This window comes from Rattus norvegicus, chromosome 15, assembly GCF_021556685.1.
Source record: "Rattus norvegicus strain SHRSP/BbbUtx chromosome 15, alternate assembly SHRSP_T2T, whole genome shotgun sequence".
Classification (NCBI taxonomy): Eukaryota; Metazoa; Chordata; class Mammalia; order Rodentia; family Muridae; genus Rattus; species Rattus norvegicus.
The window spans coordinates 46,215,858-46,235,649 of NC_141548.1; the positions used below are offsets into that span (position 1 = coordinate 46,215,858).

The 19,792-nt window shown below is 41.5% G+C and overlaps 2 long non-coding RNA genes across 3 annotated transcripts in view; one reads left to right on the plus strand and one right to left on the minus strand.

Annotated features, from left to right (window-relative positions):
* The window catches only part of LOC148001014 (uncharacterized), a 77,951-nt gene that overhangs the window by 21,392 nt on the left and 36,767 nt on the right, over window positions 1-19,792 (plus strand). The gene's annotated exons all lie outside the window — the stretch shown is intronic.
* The window catches only part of LOC120097024 (uncharacterized), a 93,750-nt gene continuing 86,395 nt past the window's right edge, over window positions 12,438-19,792 (minus strand). For both annotated transcript variants that reach the window (NR_190644.1, NR_190645.1), the window contains one exon: window positions 12,438-15,184. This is a non-coding gene — a long non-coding RNA (uncharacterized LOC120097024). The remainder of the gene's footprint in view (window positions 15,185-19,792) is intronic.

A 19,792-nucleotide genomic window follows, 5' to 3' on the forward strand; every position in this document is an offset into this window, starting at 1 on the left:
TTGTTTGTTGGGTCTTTGTGTGGTTTAGGTATAAGAGAATTGTGGCTTCCTAGACAGAATTCGGTAGTGCTCCATCTGTTTCAATTTTGTGTAACAGTTTCAATAGTATTGGTGTGAGGTCATCTATGAAGGTCTGATGGAATTCTGCACTGAACCCATCTGGGCCTGGGCACTTTTTGGTTGGGAGACCTTTAATGAGTGCTTCTATTTCGTTAGGAGATATGGGGTTGTTTAAATGGTTTATCTGTTTCTGATTTAACTTCTGTACCTGGTATCTGTCTAGGAAATTGTCCATTTCCTGCAGATTTTCAAGTTTTGTTGAATATAGGCTTTTGTAGTACAATCTGATGATTTTCTGAATTTCCTCTTATTCTGTAGTGTCTATGATTTTGTTAATTTGGACACACTCTCTGTGTCCTCTCGTTAATCTGGCTAAGGGTTTATCTATCTTGTTGATTTTCTCAAAGAACCAACTTTTGGTTCTGTTCATTCTCTGTATGGTCCTTTTTGTTTCTACTTGGTTGATTTCAGCTCTGAGTTTGATTATTTCCTGTCTTCTACTCCTCCTTGGTGTATTTGCTTCTTTTTGCTCTAGAGCTTTTAGGTGTGCTGTCAAGCTGCTGACTTATGTTCTCTTCTGTTTCTTTCTGTAGGCACTCAGAGCTATGAGTTTTCCTCTTAGCACAGCTTTCATTGTGTCCCATAAGTTTGGGTATGTTGTACCTTCATTTTCATTAAATTCTAAAAAGTCTTTAATTTCTTTCTTTATTTCTTCCTTGACCAGGTTATCAATGAGTTCAACTTCCATGTATATGTGCGCGTTCTTCCCTGATTGTTATTGAAGACCAGCTTTACCCCGTGGTGGTCTGATAGGACACATCGGGTTATTTCTATTTTTCTTTATCTGTTGAGGGCTGTTTTATGACCAATTATATGCTCAGTTTTGGAGAAAGTACAATGAGGTGGTGAGAAGAAGGTTTATCCTTTTGTTTTAGGATAGAATGTTCTATAAATATCTGTTAAGTCCATTTGGTTTCATGATTTCTCTTGGTCTGTCTATGTCTCTGTTGAATTTCTGTTTCCATGATCTGTTCATTGATGAGAGTGGGGTGTTGAAATCTCCTACTATTATTGTGTGAGGTACAATGTGTGCTTTGTGCTTTAGTAAGGTTTCTTTTATGTATGTAGGTGCCCTTGTATTTGGAGCATACATATTTAGCATTGAGAGTTCATCTTGGTGGATTTTTCCTTTGATGAATATGAAGTGTCCTTCCTTATCTTTTTTGATGATTTTTAGTTGAAAATCGATTTCATTCTATAATAGAATGGCTACTCCAGCTTGCTTCTTCAGACCATTTGCTTGGAAACTTGTTTTCCCGCCTTTTGCTCTGAGGTAGTGTCTGTCTTTGTCTCTGAGGTGTGTTTCCTGTAGGCAGCAGAATGCAGGGTCCTCATTGCATATCCAGTTTGTTAATCTGTGTCTTTTTATTGGACAGTTGAGACCATTGATGTTGACAGATATTAAGGAATAGTGATTGTTGCTTCCTGTTATATTCATATTTGGATGTGAGATTATGTTTGCGTGCTTGTCTTCTCTTTGTTTTGTTGGTAAGACGATTAGTTTCTTGCTTTTTCTAGGGTGTAGCTTTCCTCCTTATGTTGGGCTTTACCATTTATTATCCTTTGTAGTGCTGGATTTGTAGAAAGATATAGTGCAAATTTGGTTTTGTCATGGAATATCTTGGTTTCTCCATCTATGTTAATTGAAAATTTTGCTGGATACAGTAACCTGGGCTGGCATTTGTGTTCTCTTAGGGTCTGTATGACATCTGTCCAGGATCTTCTGGCTTTTATCGTCTCTGCTGAGAAGTCTGGCGTGACTCTAATAGGTCTGCCTTTATATGTTACTTGACCTTTTCCCCTTTCTGCTTTTAATATTCTTTCTTTGTTTTGTGCATTTGGTGTTTTGACTATTATGTGACAGGAGGAGTTTCTTTTCTGGTCCAATGTATTTGGAGTTCTGTAGGCTTCTTGTATGTTGATGGGCATCTCTTTCTTTAGGTTAGGGAAGTTTTCTTCTATGATTTTGTTGAAGATATTTACTGGTCCTTTGAGCTCGGAGTCTTCACTTTCTTCTATACCTATTATCCTTAGGTTTCATCTTCTCATTGAGTCCTGGATTTCCTGTATGTTTTGGATCAGTAGCTTTTTCCGCTTTACATTATCTTTGACAGTTGTGTCGATGATTTCTATGGAATCTTCTGCTCCTGAGATTCTCTCTTCTATCTCTTGCATTCTGTTGGTGATGCTTGTATCTACTACTCCTTGTCTCTTCCTTTGGTTTTCTATATCCAGGGTTGTTTTCCTGTGTTCTTTCTTCATTGCTTCTATTTCCATTTTTAATTCCTTCAACTGTCTGATTGTGTTTTCCTGGAATTCTTTCAAGGATTTTTGTGTTTCCTCTCTATAAGCTTCTACTTGTTTATTTATGTTGTCCTGTGTTTCTCTAAGGGAGTTCTTTATGTTTTTCTTGAAGTCCTCCATCATCATGATCAAATGTGATTTTAAATGTAGATCTTGCTTTTCTGGTGTGTTTGTATATTCAGTGTTTGCTTTGTTGGGAGAATTGGGCTCCGATGATGCCATGTAGTCTTGGTTTCTGTTGCTTGGGCTCCTGCGCTCGCCTCTCACTATCAGGTTGTCTCTGATGTTACCTTGTTCTGCTATTTCTGACAGTGGCTAGACCGTCCTATAGGCTTGTGTGTCAGGAGTGCTCTAGACCTGTTTTCCAGTTTTCTTTCAGCCAGTTATGGAAACAGAGTGTCTTGTTTTTGGGCAAGTAGTCTTTACTGTCTACTGGTCTTCTGCTGTTCCTGTGGGCCCATGTCCTGAGTTGGGCAGGCAGGTCGCTTGGAGCAGAAATGTTGGTCTTACCTGTGGTCCTGCGGCTCAAGTTGCTTGTGAGTGGCTGCTTTTGAGCTCTCCGTGAAGGCGGAAACCAGGAGGGCCTGCGCTGCCTTTTCCCAGGGGCTCCCTGTGCACCGGTGTCCCAGAATGCATTAGGTGTTTTCCTCTCGAGTCAGAAATGTGGGCAGAGTGTAGTCTCTTCTGTTTTCCCAGGTGTGTCTGCCCCTCTGAAGGTTTAGCTCTCCCTCCCATGGGACTTGGGTGCAGAGAACTGTTCACAGGGTCCCTTCAGGTCAGGGCAGTGTCTGGACCACAGGGGACCTGCCACTTGAGTGCCCCTATCTTCCAGTTCCCAGAGGCCCTATACAGTTTCCTCTTGGGCCAGGGATGTGGGCAGGGGTGGGCAGTATTGGTGGTCTTTCCCGCTCTGCAGTCTCAGAAGTGCCCACTTATTGCTCCTTTTTAAAAGAGCAGTGGTATCTGATTTTACCCTAGTCCCTGGCCTAGCTAATCTTTTGTTCTTGGTTACCCAAGCAATGTCAGGTATGCGCTTCTTCTCATGATGTGGGTCTTCAATCAAAGCAGATACTGGTTTGTTACTCCTACAAGCTTTGTGCCACCACTGGGCTAGCATGTTTTTCAAGCAGGACAGATTTTAAATCAAAAATTTTGTGATTGGCTTGGGGTTTACATTTCCTCTTTTGGTAACCTGAAGTGTATCTTTCCATGACAAGGACACTAAGACATAGCTGTGAAGCCTCTATGCAGGCACCACCTCAACTGCTCCATGTTGGGTGAATTGTGTGTATGCTGTCTTCAGCAATGAAACCTTGCTCCCAGTTTGTGGGGAGCAACCTATTGTCTTGGCAACAGCCTGGGTTGTTGGGGAATTTCCATGGATGAAACACATTCCTGCTACTGGAAGTTTTGTCTTGTGACAAGTGATGGCCAGTTGGGGTTCTATCTCCCTCATTATTTCTAGCCTTCCTTAGGATAACCTTTATATATTATGGGGAGCTTCCATTGCATTGGGTTTCCATATTGCTATTCAAATGTCCTCCAATTCTAGATATCTTTCCCCTCATATTCTTCCCCAATCCGATTTTCCCTCCCCCTTTTCATCTGATTCTCCTGTTCTTATCTCCCCATTCCCAGCACCAGTCCACCCATAAAATTGTTCTATTTCTCCCTCTCAGGGAGATCTGTGTTCCTTGATTCCTTTCACTGTATATAACCTCTCTGGGTCTAGGGAGTATTGTATTGGTCTGTTGCTATATATTGTAATGGTAAATGCAGGCCTCCAAGACATGGTTGCTCCAGAGATGAGAGAGTCCATATGTAGACAGACCCAAGTGACACTGTGTAACCTTGACCCCAGGTTATTTTTGATTGGTAAATAAAGATGCTGAAGGATAATAGTTGGGAAGAAAAGGCATAGGCTGGTTTTAGCGTTCCCAGGGTTGGGGTTCGAGGAGAACCATGAGGGGGGAAGAGGGTGAAGAGAAGGGAAAGATGCCATGGATTAGGAGTCAAGAAAGCATGGCCTGGAGGACTGGCCAATTGGAGTTAAGAGCAGTCCAGGTGAAACATAATAATTCAGAACTCAGCTTATCAATAGGAAAGTAGATTCTAATAGCATGGAGGATAGATATCTCCCCAGCTCTAGTGATGATTAAGGCTTATTGTAAATAAAAGTTCTGTGTCTTTCATTAGGGAACTAAATGATCAAAGGCAGATTAAAACCCCAGGTTGGAATGAAATATTTCAAAAAATAGATTGTAGCCTAGTTACCATTTATTTAACAGCTATTATACAGTCATAAGTGAATACATATCATATTTGTCTTTCTGGGTCTGCTTTACCCCTAGATGTTTTTATTCTTCCTAATTCTGTCCATTAGCCTGCAAATTTTATGATGTCATTAAATTTTTTTGGAGTAATACTCCATGTGTATATGAACCACATTCCTTATTCTTTCATTGAGGGACATCTAGATTGTTTCTAGTTTTTGGCTATTAAGAATACAGCAGAGCCAGGCAGTGGTGGCATATGCCTTTAATCCCAGCACTCTGGGGGCAAAGGCAGGCAGATCTCTGAGTTCAAGGTCAGCCTGGTCTACAAAGTTAAGTTTCATCACAGTTAAGGCTACAGAGAGTAACCCTGTCTTGGAAAAAAAAAGCAAAAACAAACAAAATCTATAGCAACAATGAATATGGTTGAGCAAGTGTCCTTGTGGTAGGATGAAGCATTCTTTGGGTACATTCACAAGAATTGTATACCTGGATCTTGAAGTAGATTGATTTCCATCTTTCTGAGTAACTGCTATATTGACTTCCACAGTGGCTGTACTAGTTTGCACTCCCACAAGCAATGGAGAATGTTCCAAGGATGGTGAATGTTTCTTTAAGTGTTTCTCAGTCTTTTGAGTTTGCTTTTTTGAGAATCCTCTGTTTACATCTGTACCCAATTTTTAAATTGGGTTACATGATTTTTTGATATCTAGTCTTGGAGTTCTTTTATACTTTGGATATTAGCCCTCCACTGTTTTATAAAAATCTTTCCCCATCTGTAGGCTGTGGCTTTGCTGGAGCGATGTAATCATCCACTCAGAAGCTTCTCAGTTTCATGAGGTTCTGTGAAGTGGGGGTTTCTTATTGTGTCATGTGATGCAAAACACCATGTAAGTCTGCATCACATGACACAGCCAGAAAGTTCCACGTCAGTCCTCCTTATTTACTGTTGATCTTAGTGCTGTGCTAACAGTGTTCTGTTCAGGAAGTTGTCTCCTGTGCCAGTGAGTTCACGCTGTTGCTAACATTCTCTTCTCCCAGGTTCAGTGTTTCTGGCTTTGTATTGAGGCCTTTTGGAGTTGAGTTTTTTGCAGGATGCAAAGTATCGACCTATGTGGGTTTGTCTACCTGCTGCTATCCAGTTTAACCAGCGTCATCTGTTAAAGATGCTGTCTTTTATCCAGTGTGTGCTTCTGGCTTTTTCAGGATATTTTCTGGTTCCATCTAATTTGACTGCAAATTTTATGATGTCCTTACTTTTTATTAAAATAAGTAGTATTCCATTGTGTAAATGAACCACATTGTCTTTTTCCATCCTTCAATTGAGGGATATCTAGGTTGTTTCCAGTGTTTGGGTATTATGAATTAAGCTGTGATGAACATATTGGAGCATGTGCCCTTGTGGTATGGTAGAGTATCTTTTGGGTATATGCCCAGAAGTGCTATAGCTGGGTCTGGAGGTAGAACTATTCCAAATTTTCTGAGAAACTACTAGATGGATTTCCAGAGTGGTTGTATAAGTTTGCACTCCTACCAGCAATGCAGCATTTCCTCTTGTTCTACATTCTCACCAGCATGTATTATCCCTGAGGTATCTATAGAGGTGACTCTAGCTGAAACTCCTAACTATGGAGGATATGGACCCTTAAGTGGCAACTTCTGGTAGCAAGGAAGGACTTCTAGTAGAGGGATAAGGCCAGCAACTGACCCACAAAACTTTAACCCAAAAATGTGTCCTGCCTACAGGTTGTGCAGGGGCAAAAATGGAATAGAGATGGAGGGAATGGCCAACCAATTACTGGTGCAAATTGAGACCCATCCCTTGGGCAAGAACCAATCCTTGACACTATTAATGATACTCAGTTATGTATTCAGAAAGGATTCTAGCATAACTGTCACCTGAGAGACTCCATTCAATAGCTGATCAAAAGAGATGTAGAGACCCACAGTCAAACATTAGATGGAGTCTAGGGAGTCTTGTGGAAGAGATGGGAGAAGGATTGAGGGACCCAGAGAGGATAGGCATTCTACAAGAAGACCATCAGAGTCAACTAAGGTAGACACTTGGGTGCTCCGAGAGGCTAAACCATCAACCAGAGTGAACATGGCTGGACCTAGGACATCTGCACATTTGTAGCAGATGTACAGCTTGATTTTCATGTGGATCCCCCAACAACTGGAGCAGAGTCTATCCCTGAATCTGTTGCTTGCCTGTGGACCTTGTCCCCTAAGTGGGCTGCCTTGCCTAGCTTGAGTGAGAGAGGATATACCTAGTCCTGCAGTGACATAATGTGAGGTGTGTGTGTGTGTGTGTGTGTGTGTGTGTGTGTGTGTGTGATATTCAGGGGGCAGGGCTCTCCCTTCTCAGAGGAGAAGAGGAGGGGGAATGGGAAGAAGGAGCTGTGAGAGGAGGTGGGGACTGGGAGCTGATAATGGAATGTAAAGTGAATACATAAATAAGTTAATGAAAGACTGAGAAGTTAGTCATGTAGAGAAACAAAGAGAAAAGGACAGAGAGTACAGGAAACTGTGGAAGATGGGTGGTGCGACTTTGAACTTTAATTTCCCTGTTTTTGTTTCTATTTTGTATTTGAAATGCACATGTGAGATAATAGAGGTTAATCAGGACCATTTTCCTCTATTCAAATCTCAGTTCCTCTGCCTATATTGATATGACTTACAAAGGGTATCTAACCATCCAGTGTTTGGGTTTTCTGTTCCTTAAAAGGTGGTAATAGTATTTCACAGAATTAGGAATGTCAAAATTAATGTTGACTATGTACAAAAGAGTTAGAGGTGGTGTTTGGCTTATTGCAAGACTTGGCTATTATCATAACTTCAGTCAGTAAAACCATTGTGTTGCAAATGAAAATGCAAGATGAATTTGATTGGATTTGTTTTTTTATTTTATTATGGGTGTCCACTTAGTGATATGAGGGGTGGTTGTTGCAGAAGCCATTTAGCTCCTGATATATCTATGAACACTGGCCTACATAAGTAAGAGCTCTCTATACCAGATGTAGAGTTCGTGTCTTCCAACAGTGATGCCTTTGCCTCAGTTTCATACAAACAGAAAGTAGCTCTTGGACAGCCATGCCTTTGGGTGGTACACTGCTCTCAGACTGGGTGCTGTCTACTGCAGGCTTTGCATGCCTGTCTGTCTATACTCTTCTTGTTCATTATCACTTCACTTTTCCAGCTTTGTTACTTGTCTATCTTTATGCTACCTCTGAGATAACAATGTAACAACCCATGCATGAGCAATAGTAACATAACAGACAGGTAATCTCCTCCTCTTGGTACCATGTCTGCAGACCTTCAGTTCGTCTCTGACTGGATGCTTGCTGCCTTTTTCCCTGGGAAGGAGCAAAATGAGAAGAGGAGTGTTTGGAGAATCACAAAATGTTTCCCTTTCTCTACTTAAAAGTGGTTGTAGTTTTAAAAAGTTGAAGCCAACTTATTGAGTCTATTCAATCCCAAATTTAGTCATTGCTAAGATGGCAGTACAGCTGTAAGCTCCTGCATCTGTAAGAATGTATCAAAACAGACCTCCTGTTTCTGATACAGCAAAAGAGAAGGGACTAAGACAAGAGCAGAAGCCAGAAAACTGCTGTCCAACTTTACCATGAGGGGATCTGAAGTTCTTAAGAAATAAAAACAAGAATGTTAATAGCAGTTCTTCAAACATAGACATCAAATGTTTGGGTGAAATAGTGTCAACTGTTTCTTTGGAGGTTGAAGAAGATGGTCAGTTTTTATGACCAATGTAAAAAATGCCCATATATGAGTCATACTGCTAATTTAAGCCATGAAGGTATGTCTTCTAATTAGAGGTATAACACTTGATTTGGTCTGGACCCTCAGCAGTGGTTGGAGATCTCCAGCACCCTGTGCTATTGTTAGTATTACTTTCCTAACTGTCCAGATCTGACCTTAAATCATCCTCTCCAGCTCTTTTGCTTTGTCGGTTCAAGGTTGGATTGTTGGACTATTGTTACTACAGCAGAGCACAAGGTGTTCAGGTGAATTCCAGCTTGGTGTTTATTGAGCACTTACTTACCAGGTGTGAATACTTCAGCAGACATCGCTCAATCCTCATGAGGCATTTACACTAGACGCTCTGGGAATCTTTATGTTACACTCTACCCTTTAAACCAATCAAAATTTTATACTTCCAACAAATTTCCATATCATTCATTTGTAAGCAAAATCAACCCTGTCCTTAATTTGTTTGTCAAAAGCAAAACCAAACAAAAAACCCCAAATACTTTGATAGAGATAGAGAATTCTGGTCTTCCATTCAAAATACAGCACAGCCAGTTAGTGACGGAAGATGGGGTTTTTGTGGCAAGCATGCATATGTAACTGCTGCCTACTGCCTTCAGTGTGGCTGCCTCAAAGGAGAAAACTTAGACAGCGAGAGCCCACTGAGATGTTTTCTCATCTCACAGACACAGAATGTAAGTGTGAAGTAAGAGCATTCAATAATGTGAAAGTTACCAAGGTCAAAACTGACTTTGTTTTGACAAACTTTCATAATGTGTAGCTGAAAGTCACAGAGAAACCTTGTGTGTGTGTGTGTGTGTGTGTGTGTGTGTGTGTGTTTGTGTGTGTGCGAGTGTGCGCATTTTGGTCATATACTGTGTTAATCATAAAGACATACTGGAGGTATTTGTCTTATAAGGAGAAATGATTTATTTGGGCTATAACTTTGGAGATTTTCATTATGATTAATGGGCTCTATTACTTTGGGTCTGAGATGGCCATTGGTGGTAGTAGGAGGGAACATTGGTTTAACATGTCTTATTGGTTGGGGAGCAACAGACAGGAATAAGTGGGGTTATTTCTCAAGTTCATCCCTGCGATCGAATGATTCTCTACTGGGTTCCATCTCCTGAAATTTCCACTACTTTCCAGCACTTTCTAGCACCATACAAGATCATACTGCAATGCACAGGCTTCTCAGACATATCTAGCACCCACATACAGCATACATCTTAGCCATGAACTTTCTGCATGTCCCACATGCTCATCTGATTCCAAATGAGCCTGTAATGTATGTCACAAGACGTTCCTCTGGCTTGCAGCAGTTCAATCAAACTGGCTGCACCAAGGCACGTACTCAACAGGAAAGTGTCCTCCATCTCCTGAGACCAGTGAGGCATTCAGCTTATAAGGACTTCCTTTTCTCTGCCCTGACCCTTTAGATACTTATATGATTTGCTTAATGTGCACAGCCTCAGTTACAATTGCCATCACAAAGTTACTTTATGCGTGCAAGGTGGCATCACAAGCATCCACAAGGCCTTCCATACATGAATTCCTGGTTCCTGTGACCTTAACAGTTGTTAGGCTCAGGCTGCCATCTCTGGTTTTGCTTTGCTAATAACCAAAGCTACCAGTTCTTCAGGCAGACTCAAAATCTGTGCTTCTTCTGTCAAATCTGGGCACATAGTTCCCAGTGGTTTCCATCATATCTGGGAGGCCTCACAACCATAATCTGTCTCATTTAAACACAAGCATCAGATTCAAAAGGATGTAGAGCTGAATAGAACAGTTTAATGCTCAGCTCATGGACTTAATGCTCAGCTCATGGGCGGAGAAACAGCCCAGTGTTCAGATCACTAGCTGCTTTTGCAGAAGATCTGGATTAGGTTCCTTATGCCTACAAGGTGTCTTACATCCATTCTTAATTCAAGGTCTAGGGAATCTGATACTCTTTTCTGGCTATACCAGATATTAACAGAGTATAATACAAAAACACACACACATACATACAAATCACTCAAATGTATAAAATTAAAATAATTAAATCTTCAAAACAGAATAAGATTTAATGCAAGGTGGGGAGTGAGATGGCTCAGTGGTAAGAGTGTTTGCTGTACAAACCTGATGTCCTGGGTTGTGTTCCTGAAACTTACAGTGGAAAGAGAGAACTGGTTTCTGAAATCTATCTTCTGACCTCTGCAAACATCTTAGACACAGACAGAATAATACACAAAGGCAAACTCTCTCTCTCTCTCTCTCTCTCTCTCTCTCTCTCTCTCTCTCTTTCTCTGACACACACACAAACACTCACAGTACACTTACACACATAGACACACACTCACATACATACAGACACACAATTCATACATGCACACATTCATACACAGAGACACAGACACATACACTCACATGCACTAAAACAGGCACAACACACACACACACACACACACACACACACACACACACACACCCTTGTTTAAACATCATTTGCTGTATGATCTTCAGAAAAGCCCAGAATTTTTGACACTCCCAGTTAGCTTTTCAACTTTTAAAAGATTTATTTATTAATGTATATGCATGTTTTGAGTGCATGTATGTATGAGTACCCATGTGCTTGCAGTGGCTGGAAAAGCCAGAAAAGGGAGTCAGATCCCTTGAACTGGAGCTACAGGCAGTTGTGAGCACCTCGTTGCTCCTGGGACCCAAACCATGGTCCTTGGCAAGATTAGGAAAGTGCTCTTACCTTCTCTTACCTGTTGAGCCATTTCTCCATCCCAAAGTGTCACTTAAAAAATAATAGTGAGAAACCTGCCACCTCATGTTTCCTCACATGAAAAATCAAGATCAAAATTATAATAATCATTTCTGAAAAGAAGTATACCATCAGTGGTCAGACACCATGTCAATGATACTTCATTGTTTTCTCTTTGCACAACTCTCAAGGCAAACTTTAAACTTCTGAGGGTGGGAATTGTAATGTAAATAAGCTTGAATTCTCTATAACACCAACCTTAGCATCTCCAGTTCAGCGAACACCCCATCGACATCTGCTAGTTTGATATAAATGAGAGTAACCTACTCCCCCCCCAAATATATCTAATTTTTTATGGCTATCAGCAGGCATGCGTTCTCTTGGTAAACGTGAGTTCCTTCTTGTGATATGTAAATTAAATTATCAACTTGATGAGATATAGAATTACCACGGTAACTAATCTCTGAGAAGGTCTGTGAGGGATTGCCTAGATCAGGATGAACTGAGTTGGGAGGACCAGCTATGAGCTTGGGTTACTTCATTCTGTGGACTGGCATCTTGGACAGGAAATGAGAAAGGATTGGGAGTGCAATTAGTAATTACCTTCTGGTTCCTGACATGGACCCATGATGCCAAACACCTCAAGTTCCTCCTGTCATACCCTCCAGCCATGGTGGATCAAATACCCTGGAACCAACAGTCAAAATAAACAGGTCCTGCCTTAAATTGCTTTTTATCAAGATTTTGTCACAGCAGTGAGAAAAGTCTATCTATAGCTAATCTATATGGCAATTAAATACTTTAAAAATTCCATTCATTGCAAAGAAGAGAATATGATCAGAGAGGAAAATAGATGGATGATGTGCAAAGCATTCGAAAGACTGATGTTTGGAATGGCTGGTGAAAGAAAAGAGAAGATGAGCTGGGATTTGGAGCCACAAGTTGGTTGGAAGCTTAAAGAGGGCAAGATGCTTCAGACTTATCTAAAACCCCTTTGTCTCCAGGTCACTAGGGAGCATGGAGGAGGAGGAATCAAAGTGCTACTAATCAATGGACATGCAGTTTTAAATGAGTAAGATGAGTGAATTCCAGGGATGCTTTGTGTGGATGCCATTCCCTCTTGAGTCACTAGCAGCATTATGTGCACGTACATACTTTTAAAGTCGGTACATCTCATGCAGTGTGCTTGCCCAAATAAAGATATAAATACACACAACATAACGTTAAAAGATCTTTTTATTTCTAGCTAAGATGAGGAGTCCATGGGTTGTTGTCCATTTGTAGTTAATCACACCTATAGGATAAAGCCAACACATACCCAGCCCCTCCACAGTCCACTGTAGAGAAGTATGAGTCTTTTATTTTCTTCTTAACAGCAAAGGGGCTTGCATTCTCAGAGGCTGGCTATATTGTGTGTCTGATGTAGAGTTCTGCTAAGCTGTTTTTGGTCCTTTTGAATGCCTGCTGCTGCTGGGGTTTCTGCTGGGACATCTCAGCACAGCAGAAGGATGAAATGATGGGCGGGCAGCTGAAATCATGCTCAGCCTCCCACCTGGCAGCAAACCTGGCTCCATCTGTCAGTTGTTCTGGATGGGTGACGAGTCCAGCAGTTCAAAGTCCTACTCTGAGCCCGTTCGGAGCACCTTTTTACTGTCCAGGGACCTGGTATTTCTCTGGTGTAGGAGAGCAGATGGGAGCCAAGTGTTCTCCAGCTCAGTGCCCAGAGTACATGGGATTGGCAACCTCACGGGTCCACAGTGCTTTGCCCCTCGGGAGTTTGAGGAGGAATGCTGTGCTTACTTTGGTTCCTTTTACCATCTTTTTGTCATGACCCATCTGGGTGAAGTTTGGAATGCTGTTTATACATTTAAAACCCAACCAGGCATGAAATTAACATTGGGTGAAATTTCAATAACTGCACAGATAGTAAGGCTGAGTGCTTATGCACTAAGTCTGGTAAGAAGAGCATAGCACCAGAGTGGAAGGATGATCAGTATCTCAGATCGAGGAAGAATTTTCTCTGAAGGATTACAGAGCCCAGTTGATGTGCCTGCTGCCCTTTTGAACATTCATCTTTAACAGTTACATTTTGATATCGGAATCAAGGAGCTGTGGAAATGAGTCAGTGATTAAGAACACTGGCTGCTCTTCTAGAGGACCTGGGTGCAATTCCCATTAACTACGTAGTGACTAATAACTGTCTGTAATTCCAGTTCTAGAGACTCTGGTACCTTATTGTGATCTCTGTGGGTACTGCACAGAAGTGGTGTACAGTCATATGTGAAGATGAAATACTCCTACACATAAGATTTTAAAAACAAAATTTAATTATATTTAAGGATTGAGATTATTAATGTCATGAACTTATCAGATAATCAAAAAGAATCACTGAATTTTTTCTACCTCTGTATAAAAATTATATATATAGCTATTATATATATAGCTAATATATCATAATGTATTATATATGTGTGTGTATGAGCATGTGTGTGTGTGAGCATGTGTGTGCGTTTGTGAGCATGTGTGCATGTGAGCATGTGTGTGTGTGTGTGTGTGTGTGCACGCGCACATGAGCATGCGCCTGCATACTTGTGGTCTAGGACTCTATTCTCAGTTTAGTTTTATTTTTAGTTGAAGGATCTACCAGACTATAATGAAGATATAAGATAAGCTATGTTTTCAGCTGAAGGGTTGACTGGAAGATTCTGTATACAGGATGTTACTACACACATTATTGGCAGAATTCCTTTCTTCAATGATATTGTGCTTAGGGCAACAGTTTCTTGTTGTCTTTTGTCATCTCCCATTGCCACCAGCAGGTTCTTCATGAAGACTTCTATGAAGACTCCCCTGCAAGCATGACTCTCTGTTTCTTCAAGGCTAGAAAGAGAAAAGGGAAAACTTCTACATAACAAAGCTGTCTCCATGTGATAATCATGGATGTGCCATCCCATTGCTTTTGCCATGCAGGGTCAAAGGCAACTGAAGGGAAGAGAGTGAGATGGAAGGGCAGACCCCCCGGAGAAGAGTCAGTCTCTGTGGTCTCTAGCTAAGAAAGCAGATAGTCAGTTCTGGGTTCCAACTTGGATAACAATGGGACACCATTCTCTGTGATGTTTCATTTCTATACTTGCAAAAATATGGGCAACTAATGTACTCCTGGCTAATTCATACTGCTGCTAGTAGTCTAGTCTCCAGTGCATCTAGTCATTTCCCCATCAGCAGGAGTGAAGACAGCTCTTTGAACCAGAGAGAAGAAGCTCTCTGTGCTTCTTCTGTTCCGTCTGAGGCTTATTTCTTATTTTTAGCAATAACTCCTCCACCTTCATTTCTTAACTGCTGTTGACTGACGTCTCGAAGGATTTGGCTTATATTCATCTCATTCTTCTTCTTCTCCATGCCTTATGGGGAGGGGGAAGCTTGCTCTTAAACATGGACCAATTTGCTTTCCCATTCATAGATGTGACATAGGGTGCTCTACTTCCTAGGATTCTCATAAGGAAATTCTCCATGGAAAGCCCGTTCACATACCGTGTGCTCTACAGTTCTAGGCTCCCTTTGTAACCTCCACTACTGCCTTCTCCAAAAGGGATGTTGCTTGGGATGGTAGGTGGCTTCTTTGAATGATCTTCATAGGCCAACTCTTGAATAAACTCTAGCAGAGTTAGCTTGTGCTAGTGTTTGGGAATCACTCACTTTGCTCAATGAATGAATATGTGATGGCGGTGGCTGCAGTATCCGCAGAACAAGTGCTATAGTGGAGTGACAGAGTCCTTACTCATTACTCTCTGTCTCTCCCTCTATTGGTAATTACTTAGACGTCATTGTCTTCATGTCCTTTGCAGTTTGATGTGGCCATAGCACCGAATTCTAGCCCATGGAATGTCGATAAAATTGATGTGTTTTGTCATCCTGGACTTTAAATGTCTTCATTATACATTTCATAATTTTTTTTATATCCTGTTGGCTGAATTGAGAAAAAACACAAAGAGAAGTAGAGTTAGAGAAGAGACAGACATCTCAATGGCCACGGAGAACAAACCACAGCATACTCACATTGGACACTCACTCTCCCAGAAGCAGACTGTTACTGTGTTACTTATTCTATGTATGTATGTATGTATGTATGTATGTATGTATGTATGTATGTATGTATGTATGTATTTATTTATTTATTTTTACACTCCAGATTTTATTCCCCTCCGGCTCCACCCTCTTATTTTTCCACATCTCACACCTCCTCCCATCTCCACAAGGATGTCCCCACTCCACCCATACCACCAGACCTCTAAATTTCCTGGAGGCCTCCAGTCTCTTGAGGGTTAGGTGCATCTTCTCTAACTGAACCCAGACTCCGGAGTCCTCTGCTGTATATGTGTTGGGTGACTCATATCAGCTGGTGTATGCTGCCTGGTTAATGATCCAGTGTCTGAGAGACCTCAGGGGTATGGATTAACTGAGACTGCTGGTCCTCCTACAGGGTTGCCCTCTTTCTCAGTTTCCTCCAGCTTTTCCTTAGTTCAACTAGAGACAGCATCAACAGTTTCTGTCCATTGGTTGGGTGTTCATATCTACATCTGACTCTTTCAGCTGCTTGTTGGGTCTTTCAGAGGGCAGTCATGATAGGTCCTTTTTTGTGAGTCCTCCATAGCCTCAATAATAGTGTCGGCCTTGGGGCCTCCCCTTGAGCTGGATCCTACTTTGGGCCTGTTGCTGGACCTTCTTTTTCTCAGACTTTTCTCCATTTCCATCCCTGCAGTTTTTTCAGACAGGAAGAATTATGGGTCAGAGCTTTGACTGTAGGATAGTAACCTCATCCCTCACTTGATGCGCTGACTTTCTGCTGGAGGTAGCTCAACAAGTTCCCTCTCCCCACTGTAGGGCATTTCATCTACCCCTAACCTCCACTGCTTTTAGTCCCGAGAGTTTGTTACTTCCCATGTCTCTGGTACATTCTGGAGGGTTCTCCCAACCACCTTCCTCCCAAGGTTACCTGTTTCCATTCTTTCTACTGTCCCTCAGGGCTTCAGTCCTTTTCCCCTACCCAATACCAGATCATGTTCCCTTCTCCTCCAACCCCTGTCCCCTTTCCCTTCCCTATCCCTCCCTCCCTCCCACCTTGCGAATTTTTTCTTCTCCCTTTCAAGTAGGACCTTTTTGAGTTCTGTGGACTGTATCTTAGGTATTCTGGACTTGTGGGGTTTTTTTGTTTGTTTCTAATATCCACTTATTAGTGACTACTTACCATGCATGTCCTTTTGGGTCTGAGTTACCTCATTCAGGATGATATTTTCTAATTCTATCCATTTGCCTGTAAAACTCAGGATGTCCTCATTCTTAATAGTGGAGTAGTAGTCCATTGTGTAAACTCTGTATACATTCTTTTGTCATGAGACATCTGGGTTGTTTCCAGCTTCTGGCTATCACAATAAGCCTGCTATGAACATAGTGGGACACGTTGGGTATATTCCCAAGAATGGTATCGCTGAGTCTTTAGGTAGATCTATTTCCAATTTTCTGAGGAACCTCCAAATTGATTTTCAGAGTGGTTGTACCAGTTTGCAATCCCACCAGCAATGGAGGAATGTTCCTCTTTCTCCACATTCTCTCCAACATGTGCTGTCACCCAAGGTTTTTATCTTAGCCATTCTGATTGGTGTAAGGTAGAATCTCAGGGTTGTTTTGATTTGCATTTCTCTGATCACTAAGGACTTTGAACATGTCTTTAGGTGCTTCTCAGCCATTCTAGATTCCTCTGTTATGAATTCTTGATTTAGTTCTATACTCTGTTTTTTGATTGAGTTGTTTGGTTTTTTAGTGGTTAGCTTCTTGAGTTCTTTATACATTTTTGATATTAACCCTCTATTGGATGTGGGGTTAGTGAAGATTTTTTTCCAATCTGTAGGATGCTGATTTGTCTTATTGACTGTCCTTTGCATACAGAAGCTTTCCAGTTTCATGAGTCCCCGTTTATCAATTCTTGATCTTAGAGCGTGAGTGAGCCATTGGAATTCTATTTAGGAAATTTCTCCCAGTGTCAATAAGTTCAAGACTCTTTCTTCTATTAGATTGAGTGCTACTTATTCTAATAGAAAAACCTTTGAGTAGGCCTTCTCCTTATAGTAGTCTTAGTTGAGACACCTAAAATTCTACAAGTGTGCATTAGCTTCCCAAGTATGCTTGTATCTTTTCCTATAGCATACTTTTAATGCTCATAGCTATTCCTAGAGCATACTTACAATGCCTTTGAAGGAGGAATGGAGAACCTAAAACTCCAGTGAGAAGCTAATAAAGCAGTCCTCTGTGAGAGAAGTGAGCTAAATATACCTGAGCAATGACAAACAAGAGGGAAAGGGGAGTAGAAAGCAAGAGAACTGGGTTTGGCGCACAGGTATTTGATTTAAGGTATACTGTGCAGAATGAACTTCACAAGGCTTAGGAACAAATTCTGTGTCCAGTATTTATGTGTAGGTTCGTCTGGGAATGAGCCAAACTTTACTATGTGATGTATATCTATATAAGGTGTTCCTTTTCTTTCTTTTCTTTTGCAAGGGTCAGGTGCTGAGGACGAAGCTCTGGTCCTTGTGTATGCTAAGAAAGCACTCTGCTCCTCATCCACATCCTAATCAAGTATTTGTGTTCCTCCTCCAAGTTAACTTACTGTGTTTTTTCATTCATACTATCTTAGCAGCAAAGACATTGTTGTGGCTCAAGGCTTCTCCTACGGTGTTTCTGTAAATACTCTCGAGGACACTGTGACAAGATGTTATTAGCCTCATTTAACTCCAACTTATCCTTTAGCTCTAAGTTCAATTACCCAGAAAACTGATCTGATTCTGTACATTAGATCATCTTTTTTTATTACTGACTCATGGGGACATGCCTCTCATCTCTCTAGGACCTGATTATACTCATGTTGAATTTATTTTTCTCTTCTTTACTGTATTATAACCTCCATGAGCATAAGGATCAAGAATGGTTTCCCCTTTGGAAAAAATCCACCCCACGCAGGACACCAGTGGCAGACAGTCTGAAAGCGTGTTAAATAGACTGAAAAATATCATCTAGTAATCAGCTCTGCAATAGGTCAGAAAAAGGACAATTGTCCCTCAACTACATGAGATTTGCCTCCCTGGGACAACTTACTAAGTGGCTGCATCCTATCTTCAGAAACTGCCTCTACTCTCACATCATGGTGATGGCCACCATCATGAAGCTCCACTAATGGCTGTTTCTATAGTAACTGAGATGTCCCAAGTTTTGTAAACAGAGCTGAATTCCCTTGCTATAGTTACTGTCTTATAGGATCTTATCTTAACTACAGTTGAAACTAACAAGTAGACTTTTTTGTGATAATTAATGATTGTTTGTTAGAGATGTTAATTTTTTTAAAAATATTTTTATTAGTTATGTTATTTATTTACATTTCAAATGTTATGCCCCTTCTCAGGTTTCCCTCCACAAACCCTCTATCCCCTCCCCCTTCCCCTGCCTCTATGAGGGTGTTCCCCTACTCACCCACTCACTCCAGCCTAAGTGCCTTAGCATTCTCCTATGCTGAGTCATCAAGCCTCCACAGGACCAAGGGGCTCCCCTCCCATTGATGCCAGATAAGGCAATCTTCAACTACATATCCAGCTGGAGCCATGGGTTCCCCATGTGTACTTTTTGGTTGGGGGTTTAGTCCCTGGGAGCTTTGGGGGGTCTGGTTGGTTGATATTGTTGTTCTTCCTATGAGGTTGCAAACCTCTCCAGCTCCTTCAGTTCTTCCCGTAACTCCTACATGGGGTCCCAGTACTTAGTCTGATGGTTGACTGCATGCATCCACATCTATATTGGTCTGATTCTGGCAGAGCCTCTCAGGGGACAGCTATACCAAGCTCCTGTCAGTAAGTGCTTCTATCAGTGATAGTGTCAGAGTTTGGTGTCTGCATATGGGATGGATATTTAGATGGGACAGTCTATGAATGGCCTTTCCTTCAGTCTCTCCTCCACTCTTTGTTGCTGAAGTTCCTTCTGACAGGAGGAATTCTGGATTAATATTTTTGAGATGGATGGGTGGCTCATCCTGTGACCAAGGGTCATGCCTATCCACTGGATATGGTCTCTACAGGTTCTATCTCACCTTTGATAGGTATTTCAGCTAATGTCCTCCCTGTTGGGTCTTGGGAACCTCTTGGGTTCCTGGCATCTGGGACTTTTTAGTGGCTGCTCCCAGTTTTCCCTCCCCCACTGCTACATACTTCCTTTCAAATGCTTGACCTTCTGTACTTCTCCCCCATTTCTTCCTGTATCTGAACCACCTGCCCCCCATTTTCCCTCCCTCTTCTCTCTCCCTCCCAGACCCCTTACTCCCTCTCCTTCCTGGGATTATTTTCTTCCTCCTTCTGAGTAAGACTGTAGCATACACATTTTGATGTGGTCTTTCTTCTTTTTGTGTTTCATATGGTCTGTCAGTTGTATCTTGGATATTCCAATCCTTTTTATGGCTAATATACACTTATCAGTGAGTACATACTATGTGTGTTCTTTTGTGACTGGGTGATTCAGGATGATATTTTCAAGTTCTACCCAT